Below are 12,433 nucleotides of genomic sequence, written 5' to 3' on the forward strand. Positions count from 1 at the left end.
CCTATGTCCCATATTTCTCCTGATCTGCTACCTTGATAGATAACATGATTTCTTGTTTTGGATCCAACTCAGAATGTTCATCCACCCATCTATCCATGCATCCATCCATGCATCTGCCTATGTATCCATCCATACATCTGCCCATGCATCCATCCATGTATCTTTCCATGCATTTACCCATGTATCTGTCCATGCATTCATCCATGCATCTGTCCATGCATTCATCTACCCATCTGCTCATGCACTTATCCATGCATCTGCCCATGCATTCATCCATACATCTTTCCATTCATCCATCCATAAGTTAATGAATAAGTAGTCATGACATTCTGGGCATTATCTTCTATGATTTTGCCTTTCAGAGATCACATCATCCCTGGAAAGCTGCGTTTCCTTTTTGTGATTGTAATAAAGTCTGCCCTTAAACTCTGTTGAGAGGATCCAGACATAGCTTTTCTTTCCTGATGCCAATCAATTCTTTTTAGCTGCCCTGCTGCATTGTACCTTTACTGGGATTTGTTTGACCACATGTGACAGAACCCAGAATTCAGTCTTCAGTTTTCTTTTATCACTTTGATCATTACCATAAACTATTTAAGTTGCACTTAAATTCAATTATTATTATAACTCCATAAAATTTCTTCAACTTTGTTTATTAAGACATAGGATCAGGTTAATATAAACACAATGCCATAATTCAGTGTTCAAATGACTTCTAAGCTCTATATTTAGTTCTTATTATTCCCACTCTATTTTTGTCTTGATAAATTTTAGTATTGTATCCCAAGAAATTTTGAATCATTTTATTAAAGCATATCATATTTTCAAGACTTCCATGAATGGAAAAAAAACAAGGTGAATATTGTCTTACTAATTCACTAGGGAGTAACAAAACAATAGGGGAGGGCATTCAGTCCTCTCTTTGGATGACTCAACAGGTAATTATGTTGGAGCTTTGCATAAACTCATTGTTTAAAGTTATTTCTTGTGAAGTTATGGGTATTCTCAAAACAGTAAAATGAAGGAAAATGTTGAGAAATTTAAGAAACAAAACTATTTGGCTTATGGGAGTAGGAAAAGACATTGGTGTTGTGAAATTCTGGTGAAAATTTTTGTCTTCTTAAAATAATGGGACGTATAATAAATTGGTCCAAATGTAACTGAAGTACTAAAGAGAGAAGTGGTCAAATGAGGAAGATCAAAGGGAGGGAGATTAGTACGTTTTGAGGAAGATGATTGGACTAAAGGTAGCGCTCTCGACAAGGTCCCTGGGTTGCAGTGAAGATTTGGATACAAACAGGTCCCACAGGTGTAGTGGGCACTTTTCATTAAGTGTCTAGTCAGAGTGTTCTAAACGGGAACATGGACGGTTCCTCTGGGTAGACATTAGAGGAGGTGGCTGAAAGGCAGTTTTATCATCTCCAGCCTTCCGTGCTTAGGTCTATAGCGATTCACCTGATTTCCAAATGAAGTGTTTCTCCCAGGCAGTCTTTGATCTGCATGCCAGCTTCACCTCGGATTGCGGGCTGGTCTCTTCTCCTTGTATTATCCTACTTTGTTTCTTCTGTACACACACACACACTTGTTTCTTTAAAATGTCCCACATGCATTTACTTAAAGCAGTTATATATAATGTTTAGAAAATTCAAAATTCTTTGTGGGATCCAATTGATTTAGTTTCTTTAGCTTTAAAAAACAATTGTTTACCCAAGACCTGTCTGCTGACTGGTGCTGTTTTCTGTGTTCTATATTATAGAATGGTATATGTTATTTATTATGGAATAGCACTGAAGTATGTATATGCTTTGAATGGTTACAATCATTGATCTTCACCAAATTTAAAATTACATTGGATTCTACTTATTAAATATATACTAATGGTTTTCTTTTTTCTTTTTGGTTTTTCGAGACAGAGTTTCTCTGTGTAGCTTTGTGCCGTTCCTGGAACTCACTCTGTAGCTTAGGCTGGCCTCAAACTCACAGTGATCTGCCTGGTTCTGCCTCCCAAGTGCTGGGATTAAAGGTGTGCACTACCACTGCCCAGCTCATAACTAATGGTTTTCAAACTTGGATGCTACATCCCATAATCACCTAGCTTTAATTTGGCATCCTAATTCCACACCCCAATTTGACTGCATGAAGCTCTCAGCAAATGGTACCCAGCCATCATATTTTTTAAGTTCCTTAGATGATTCCAAATTAGTGAAGTTTGAAAACCCTGATGTAAAGTCTCACTATGGAGAGCTTGGTCTGTGGACCAGCAAGCAGTATGGGGAGTTATGGTTATCTTGTTGGAACTCTCAAGCCCTATTTCATTCTTTCTGAATCATAATTTGCATTTTCTCAAGGCCCAAGATGTTTCTATATGCAAAGTTGTTGGAGCATACATAAACATTAAAGGGCACTCTGCTAACCCTTTTCCCCATTCATTCATAAGTGGTTGATTAAGTTACCATAGTACACCGTGCAAGCAAAGGTTCAGTCCATGATACTTACAAAGTAGCATTTCAGTATTATTTTAAGAGGAAATTGGGGGCCTGTGCAGGTCAAGTAGTTCCAAATGGGGTCAGTCAGGATTTGAATTCTGGTCTCTCTTATTCCAAAGTAGAACCTTTCCCCCAATGCTATACTGCTTTTCAGTAGAGTATAGTTTTTGATATTTTTATATCAAACCAAGTAAGCAATACTTTCTAAGTCTTCATCGTACTGATAAAATGTTTGAATCCAGTTATCAGGGATGGAATTAAGGGCGGTTACTTGGTGAAACAGATAGTTGGGGTAGTTGCCCAGTGAAGTGAAGAGCTGTTTTTCAGTTACTAATACATAAGGTAGGAAACAAGATGAAAATATTCCCCCTTGGTTTTGAGTGAGTCCCAGGGGACACACTGAATATTCATTTTAAAGAGGGAATAGTCTCAGTTAGTTATATGGGGGCTCTAGTGAGTCTGACTTCAGGTAATGGGTCTGGAAAAACCGTAGTTGCCACTAGGGTAGCTTCACATAATTCTACGAGCATTCTTGTCTTCTTGTCTGCCTCAGGGGCATCATTCTGAGGCTACTTGTTCGAAAATTTTGTGTAAGCAATTCACAAGGACTGTGGTAGCTGGGATGTGAGGGATATTTGATATGACTGGAAATGTGCTTAGTGATGTATATTGTATGTTCTGGTATTATTTGAGCTAAATAACGGGAATGACCTGTCACTGTAACTCTCTTCCACATGCCTAACTCTTGGCTCTCTTGTGTCAGTTTCCTTCCCAAATCCAAGTTAGTTTTAGTGGATCATTTCTAAGCTATATTAAATAAAATAAAGTGGAATCGGAGAAATAAAACACACCTTTTCATGTAATCCTAAGTAGTCGAAATCCATAAATATGCAATTGCCATTAAGGTTATTATTTAAAATTTACTTCTTCAGACACATTATAGCTTATTTCACCAGCATTATCTCTTTGGACATTCTACTTTTTCTGATTTTATCTGAACATTGTTTTCTATCAACCTTTGTTCTGACTGTAAGACTTTCTTTAGGATCTGTTTTACAAGTAGCGGTGCTGTGTCAAAGACTATGAGGATTAAGATTAGAAAGGAACTGTATTCATTTATGGTAAGAAATGCAATTCATCAAAAAGACTATCCATCAGCATATTCGCTGCTTGTCGCAGAAAAGTACAGACATTTTGAAGGCTCATTATACTCACTGTAAAGTTGCCTTCTAGGGAGTTTACACCAGTGTGCATTTGTGCTAGAGGGGGTGTTTGGAGACCAGCTGCCCCTGTCGGCCTGCTGATGGAGCACCAGCAGGATGGGACAGTTGGCAGGGAAGATGGAGGCAGGATGGGGAGTGAGCCCAAGCTAGCTCCGCCCCTTTAGCCTTTGTTGTGAGCAGCCATCGGTGGTCGCTATTGGTTTGTATCAAACCCGGACTCAAACCAAACCAAATGAAAACAACAACAACAACAAATGAAAACAATACCTGCGAGCTCATTAGCAAACACAAGTATTCCAAGAGGATAGACCAAATCACAAGCACAGCTAGATCAAGTATCCCTGTTGGTGCCAATAGGTCAGTATCTTTTTTTCTTAAATCTTCTTTCTTTGGCTCATTTTTCAGGTCCCAAAAATATATGCCTGGGTAGCGCTGAACACTTTCATATTTCTCATGCATAACAATTTAGTGTGTGTTCTCTGGATTATGCTCCCCACCCCACACACAGTCAACTTTTTAAACAAAATTTTCTAAACATTGGGTTTATTACTTTTATATCTGACAATATATTGGGCACCCATCTCCCCTAATATATACACAAATCCATCTTATTCTTTTAAGACTACAATAGGACCAAACCCAGGGCTATATCATGCTTTATTTAACCAGTGCCCCTTGAATGGATATCTGGTGTGTTTTAGGATTTTATTATTATAAACAATTAAACAATACATTGTTTTTGTACACAGATGTGGCTTTGTTTGAAAGATAACTTCCCATGTGTGGAATTGACATGGCAAACAGCATTCAAAGCTTGCTGTACAGTAATCCTATTTCATGTAGTTAAGGATCACTTCTAAAATTTCATGTAGATTTGGAGCGGTATGTTAACATTTTAAGGACTTTGAAGGGTTGTACATGAGTCACAACAGAACAATGTATGACACAGTAGAAGTTCTGTAATAATTCATTCTGCAATAATTTTTATGTACTTTCTATACATGAGACTCTGGTGGTTCATATACAGAGGTGAATTATATATATAATTCTTGGCCTCTTTTTTTTTTTTTTTGGTTTTTTTGAGACAGGGTTTCTCTGTGTAGCTTTGCTCCTTTCCTGGGACTCACTTGGTAGCCCAGGCTGGCCTCGAACTCACAGAGATCCGCCTGGCTCTGCCTCCCGAGTGCTGGGATTAAAGGCGTGTGCCACCACCGCCCGGCAATTCTTGGCCTCTTATTAAGGAAGGAAAATGCATATATACAATTACCAAAAGAGAAGATGTGATATATTAGGGATTTAAAATGTGGAGGTTGGATCTTATCTGGGGAATTAACTAAACTCAGAGAAAGCAATGTTTTTTACTAAGACCCCAAAATATTTGGTTAGAGAGGGGGGCAGTATATATTCAAGGTAGAGGAATGGCATGTGAGAAACACATGGCCTAGAGATGAAGAGGAAGGGGAGATACTTGAAGACATCCTGATCAGCTTAAATAGAAAACCAGAGTGGTAGTAACTGAAACTAGATAGATAGGTAGGGGTCAGCTCACATGCCTCTTGTAGGCCGTGGAAGAGATTTGGAGTCTTTTTCTAAGCCCCATGGGAACCCAATTAAGGGAGCTCTCTTTCCCTCTCTGTTATATGCATTCATATTTATGTGCAAATGCACTTGGCTTTGTGCATATGCATGGAAGAAGTACAGAACTTGTGCTTTAAGCTAGATTGGCTGGCCATCAAGCCCCTGGGACCCACCTGTTCTTATCCCCTCTCCCCAGAGCTGGGATACAGGTATGTGCTCCTGTCCTGGATTTTATGTGGGTTACGAGGATGGGAATTGAGGTCCTCATATGTGTGCACTTTACCCACTGAGTCATCTCCCCAGCAAAGCAAGAAGATTAAATGACATTGGAAAGCATCTCCCTGCCCTGTGGATGATGGATTGGAAACAAGTGATATTAGAGTTATGGAGTCCTGCAGAGGCTGTTTCAGCAGGCCAGGAAAGACCCAGGATGCTTGCATGAGTTGAGGATAGTGGAGGCAGAGAACCATGGGTAGAAATGGGACATATGCAGGGAAAGAGCCAAGTGACTTGGATTTAGAGATGGGAGAGGAGTGAGGGGTGCATTTGAAAGAGTTGGCCTAGACAACATTCAAAAATCCTTTGCATGTCTGAGATAATAACACTGTGTGAGCCTTGACCATATACAGGACTAAAGAAATTTGACTTTTTTTTTTACTCTAAGGGGAAAAAAAACAAACCAGTCTTTAATCTCAAGGGTTAATGCTAGATTCATTGTTTTCTGCCTAAATAAAAATAAGCCTAGCAGTGATAATGATGCTTGTGTATGACTTTTTAATATTTGATGATTATTTATTTCTTGAAAGATTTATTAGGATATAAATTATATTCAGCAAGCTCTCATATTCAAAGACTACAATTTCATAACTTTGACATATATATACTTATATATATACATATACACACACACACACACACACACACACACACATATATATATATATGCATGATGCCATCATCACAAGGAAGACAGTGAACCCATCCATCACTTTCCAAGCCTCCTGTGGCCAGCTGAGGCTTCCCCTTCCGACTCCATCCCTTTCCAGCCATTCACTTGGGTTTTGACACCACAGATTAGTTTGCATCTTTGTAGAACTTTGTGTAAATGGAATCATGCTGTATTGTACTCTTTTGTGAGGCAAAAGAGGTTTAGATTCTTTTCTTTAAGAAAGTCTTCCATGAATATTATCTTTTTTATTAAGACAATATCAGGAGACTGGTGTTCAGAGAATTAACTTCGAGGTCATCGACTAAGTAGTTCATGTCACTGTCACACGCCATCTTGGTGTTCAGCCTGTGGTATTTCATCTCTGTGATGTGGGTACACAGGGCAGGGGCCTACCCTATGTCATCTGGGTGTGGGGATTGGGATTATGACCTGGGGTGTCTGAGATGAGCTCCTGACTTCTCACAACAGCACACAGGTCAAGAATTCTATGGCAGGGTAAACAGATACAAGTGGCCTTAAGTGGTGAGGGGCTTCCCTTGGCTCCTCATCAGAATTGTGAGCAGACCTGTGCTCAGCAAAAGGTGGGTGAGTGGGGTGTTGGGGAGACGGCTTACTGGTTAAGAGCCCTTGCTGCTCTTGCAGAGGACCTGGGTTTAGGTCCCAGCACCAACATGGTAGGTTATAGCCATCGGTAACTGCAGTTCCAGAAGATCTAATGCCTTCCTCCCGCCTATGCAGAGTGTTGCACAGCATGTGTGTGGGGCACATATGTACATGCATGCAAAAAAACTCATACCCAAAACACAAAACAAGTGAATAAATCCTTTTTAAAATGATAGGAGGATTTTTTTTTGTTTACCTCTGCCTTGGCCAGAACAGCTTGGTTCGGACCTACTTGTTACTTTGTGGATCAGGGTGAGCATTCTTTCATCAGAAGTCCCTTGTGTTCAAAATGGGTTGAGAGCTGGGAGTGTATCTCATTGGCAGAATACTTGCTTAGCGTGTATGAGACCTTGGGCTCAATGTCCTGCCTTAAAAGAATAAAGGCTGTTAAAGAAATGAAGTGAGCCAGGCATGGTGGTGTACCCTGTAACTCCAGAACTCAGGAGGTGGAGGCAGGAGGATCAGGTGTGCCAGATCATTCTTGGCTATGTAGAGAGTCCAAAGTCAGCAGAGGTTGCATGAGACCCTGTCTCAAAAAAAGGAGTGATGATGGTGGACAGGCTGGTAACGTGCCTGCTGCATCAGAGAGGGAAACTGAGTTTGACTGCAGTCCCTACAGAAAAATCATGCACAGGGACGTGTATGGGAAGTTAGAGATAAGAACCCTGGGGCCTGTTGCCAGCCACACTATCTGAATTGGTGTGCTCCAGGTTTAGTGAGAGACTCTGTATCAAGAAAGAAACCCAATGTTGACCTCTGGCCTCCATATGAATGTACACCATGTACTTACATGCGCCCACACACCTGAACACACGATACACAAAAGTTTGGAAATCACTGAAATAATTGAAGGTTCCATTTGGAGAATGTAACCTGAGGCCTTAGCAGGGTTGACAGATAAAATGTAGATGCCTAATCAAAACTGAATTTTAAATGAGCAAAGAATAATTTTTTTGGTATAAATTGGCCCTAAATATTACACATGACATACTTATATTAATTTCTCCCTCATTTTTTTTTTTTTTCGAGACAGGGTTTCTCTGTGTAGCTTTGCGCCTTTCCTGGAGCTCACTTGGTAGCCCAGGCTGGCCTCAAACTCACAAAGATCCGCCTGCCTCTGCCTCCCAAGTGCTGGGATTAAAGGCGTGTGCCACCACGCCCGGCTTTCTCCCTCATTTTTACTACATGGATGAACATGAAACTGTCCTGCCCAAGAGAAGGCCAAAGTGAAGGATGTGAGGAAAGGGCTGATTCTAATGAGCTGCAGCCTGTCCACAAGTGGTCCTGTCTCAGAGTATCTTGTACTAAAGACCAGGTCCTTCCTTGATGTGAGCCCAAGAATGGCTTCCAGCAGAGCCACACCTGCTCAGGAGCTGGTATGAGAAAGGTTGATGGATGTAGACTGGGTGAGACCAGTGCCCACCCATCCTGCATTGTATCTGCCTCCTCCCATTCTGCCCTCCTTTCTTACCTGGGTCCTGGGGTGTGTGTACAGTGCAGGAATTTTGGGGTGATGAGAGAGACCCTGGTCCTGGCAGTGATGCGTGGTAGCAAGCACAATGAATTCTTGTTTTGAGAGCTTCCAGTTTTTTATCTGGAACTTGAGGGCAAGAGGTATACTTGGAGGGAGGAGACCAGGAGGAGAGAGACGAAGGTTGAGAGTTAACAAGCAGAATCACTCCAATGCTCTTTCTTCTTCCTCTCCCCTGCCCTGGCCTCATTAATACAAGGAGGCTAATATTTGGCTCTGGAGTGCGGGCAGGACTGGAGCTCTCTCCAGGGGCTCTGTTAAATGTCATAAATTACGAGCGTGCAGTTAGAAGAGTTTGTGAATGGCATCTGAGCCCGAGGCCATCTAGTAATATTTATACGGTGGAAGTTCAGCCCGTTTCCCTTTTAGAAAAAAGTTTCCGATTTGCTTCATATGATGTCCATCTCAATCACTGTTTCTGGGCTCCGATGGAGAAGACTCTGGGAGCCAAGTGCCGGGAGGAGGCTGTGGAAGAAGCAGGCTTTGTGCTTGGGGAAGATTCATGGACTCCCATCCAGGGCCTTTTATTCTGCCCCATGCCTTCTTTCTCTTAGGAGTACAGTCAGGAACCAGATCTCCAGCTATTGGAAGTAAAGGGAATCATGCTTGTTTTAGTCTATAAAATCCAGAGATAAATTAAACATGCCATCATAGCCGTGTTCAAAGGTCATGAAACCCCATAGCAAGCATGATGGAATATTACCAAAAATAATAAAATTCCAACTCACTCATTCCTGGAACTTATTTGCAACCCCCGTTTAAAGCTGTATATAGAGACGGTCATTTATTCCCGGAGCAGTACCAGGAGGCAGATAATATTGTAACTCCCATTTTAAAAACCGAGCATCCAAGGTTCAGGTTTCTGTTACAGAGACAAACACAAGGCTGTGTTAGTTGCTCACACATAGGCAGGCATCTCAAACCCATCGCACATCATCCCAAGACCTTCACTGTTGTGCCCCAACCTGCATTTTTACTCTAATCTCATTAGGGACATCTTTGAGCAGGTGTGTGTTGAGAATGTTAGCTTCCCATTTTATCACACACACACACACACACACACACACAAAAATCCATCTCACCTTTTACCTGGGCATCCTCATGCCCATTCCAGACCATTCCAGTCTTTAAAATCCAGAGGACAGATTGAACATGCTGTCATAGCCAAAAGAGATTTCCCTTTTGCTCTGAAGTATTAACTGTCCCATGGTTGCTTTTGCCCCTATGACCTTGAAGTTGTTTTGTTCTGTCACTTAAGCCTTGTGTGTTCTCTTAAAGAACCATCTCTTTCTGCTCCACAACTGGGCAATTCAGGAGGGACAGGCTGTGTATGAGCACAATAGTTCCTCAGTCAGAGACACTAAAGAAGTAAGGGGCTGAGAGCTTTATTTTACAGTTTCTGACTCAGAAGAGCATCACAAAAGAGATAAGTGGAGTACTTCATGGGCAACTGGGATGCTCATGGTGTCTTTTGGAATGGCTAACGTCTGGGATTTAACACTACATGTAAGCAGATGGCTCCTTTACTTATGACATACTGGTCCACACAAAGTCTCCTCTCCTCAAAGTGTTCTGTAAAACACAATAAGACTTTAGAGTCATGAGAAGCCAGGACCACAAAAACAACCATCATGAATGGCAGCAGCAGCCATGGGTTGGACTTGCCCTTTCTTTTTCTGGCATAATTTTGGCTGATGTAGGATTCATGATCGGTAAGCCTATGGTATATAGGTTTTAATTGTGAGTTTACCTATTAATTGCCGTTGATTGCGTTTCCCATTAATTGCAGAGCCGTGATTCAGAAGAAGGCAAAAGCCTGCATGACGATTCAAGTCATGTGATGCCTGCGCTGACTGCAGGTCTAGTCATGGGTTGTTCACTACATTTAAGGCTCAAGCTTCCTTTGAAGTGTGACAGGGAGCCCTGAAATGGGGCGGACAGAGCAGGAAAGCATGCTGGAGGGCTTTTGACTCACAACTTGGGTCTCAAGACTTTTCCAAGTGAGTGATTGGGCATCTCATGGGGCACTTATGACTTGTAGTAAGAGCCACTGAGAACTGGGAAGAATTTTGTGCCTTTTCCTTTTGTGAGGTCTCCAGGCTCACTTTTGTGGTACCTTTGATCTCTGGCCTGTCCTCCACCATCCCCAATGCCTGGAGAGAGCTGTTTGTCCTCATTCCAGGAGGGAAGAGACCATCTGGGTAGAGAGCAATGGCTGCTTTTCTTTTATATTCATCATAAAGTTCGATAATCCACACACAATTTCTACACTGGGTGGTAAGTATGAGTAATTATGGAATAATTAAATGTGCAAAGGGTGGCCAGGACTGTTAAAAGAGCAATTATGTAGCTAACTCCTCTGGGCTGCCTTCACTCGGAGCTGAAATAAAATAATTTGAAATATAACATCAGATTCCAGAGTGAACATTTTAGAATCCTCTTCAACCTGTAATGGAACTTTCTATCTCAAAATTTAATCAACACATATCAGTCTCAGAGCCTCAAACAAGGACAGGGACAAAAGGGATTCAGACCGAGCCACAGTAGTGCTGTTCATAGGGGCCAGTCCCTTCGCAGATGCAAGGAAAGTGGTAAGGTGATGTGGTGCCCAGATGCTGGTGGCGTGTATCAGTCCAGATGCCTCTTGTAGTTGACTGTGAGTTGTTTAACTTTCAGTGTAGTTTGGGTATAGCCCTGCTTCACAGGGAGTCTTCACTCTGGGATCCAGGTTAACCAGTCATGACATTCATAGACGTGACATAAAGAGACAGACAGTAAAACCATGCCACACCTTCTAAGGACCCTGCTCAGATGTGGCATACATCTTTTTTTAAAAAAATTGCTTATTTTTGCTGTGTGTGTGTGTGTGTGTGTGTGTGTGTGTGTGTGTGTGTGTGAGAGAGAGAGAGAGAGAGAGAGAGAGAGAGAGAGAGAGAGAGAGAATATGTGTGCCATGATATGTATGTGGAGGTCAGAGGACAACTTGCAGGAGCTGGTCCTCTCCTTTCCCAGCGTGAGCTCCGGGGGTTGAACTCAAGTCATCAGGCTTGGCGACAGGCACCTTATCTTCTAGCATCTTGCCTTCCAGGCACATGTCTTTTCTGCTCACAAAGTGGAGAATATTCCTTTCCTCAGGCTTCTGAAGCTGACCTGAATGATAAACACTCAGTGAGTGGGCATTTCAGCTGGCAAGTTAATGCTCATGGGCTAAATTCTGCCCAGAACTGATTCTATACAGCTTGTAAACATGGGGGTCACATTTTGATAAGTTTGAAATAAATCAAACTAAGTAAAAAGAAGAAAACGATCTCCTTCTGTATTGAAAGTACCTGGAATTCAAACTGGAGTGTTTTTAGATGGTGCTCTTGTTCACACTTTCTTTGTATGTGTGTTCCTGTGTCTTTGGATGATGGGCATGGATTTGAAGACAGAGGCCAGAGTACAACCTCTGGTATCACTCCTCTGCTTCTATTCACCTTTTAAATTTTTATTTTATTTTTCAGAGTATAATGCAACTACACCATCTCCCTCTCTCCATTTCTTCCCTCCAAACCCTACCCATATACACCTCCTCACTCTCCTTACTCTCATTCAAATTCACGGTCTCTTTTTTCATTAATTGTTATGACATGCATATATGTATATACATGTATATTCCTAAATGTAACCTGCTCAGTCTGTACGTTACTTATATGTATTTTTCAGGACTGATAATTTAGTATTGAATATCTAATTGGTGTACTTTTCCCTGGGGAAGGCCACTTCTGCTCCCAGCTTTCCTCAGTTGCCCCTGGTTCTTGGTGTAGGGTTGAGGTCTCATAGGCTTTTTCCTATCCATGGTAGTACCATCTATTGTTGTTGTCTTTCTTCAGCTGGTGAGATTTTTTTTTTTGGTTTAACTTCTGACATTACTAGGAGACACAGTCTCATAGCAAACTTTGTTTTTGAGACAGGGTCTCTCACTAGCCTGTAATTAGTCAAGTAATCCCCTCTGGCTGGTCAC

Source organism: Peromyscus maniculatus, chromosome 2, assembly GCF_049852395.1.
Source record: "Peromyscus maniculatus bairdii isolate BWxNUB_F1_BW_parent chromosome 2, HU_Pman_BW_mat_3.1, whole genome shotgun sequence".
NCBI classification, from domain to species: domain Eukaryota; kingdom Metazoa; phylum Chordata; class Mammalia; order Rodentia; family Cricetidae; genus Peromyscus; species Peromyscus maniculatus.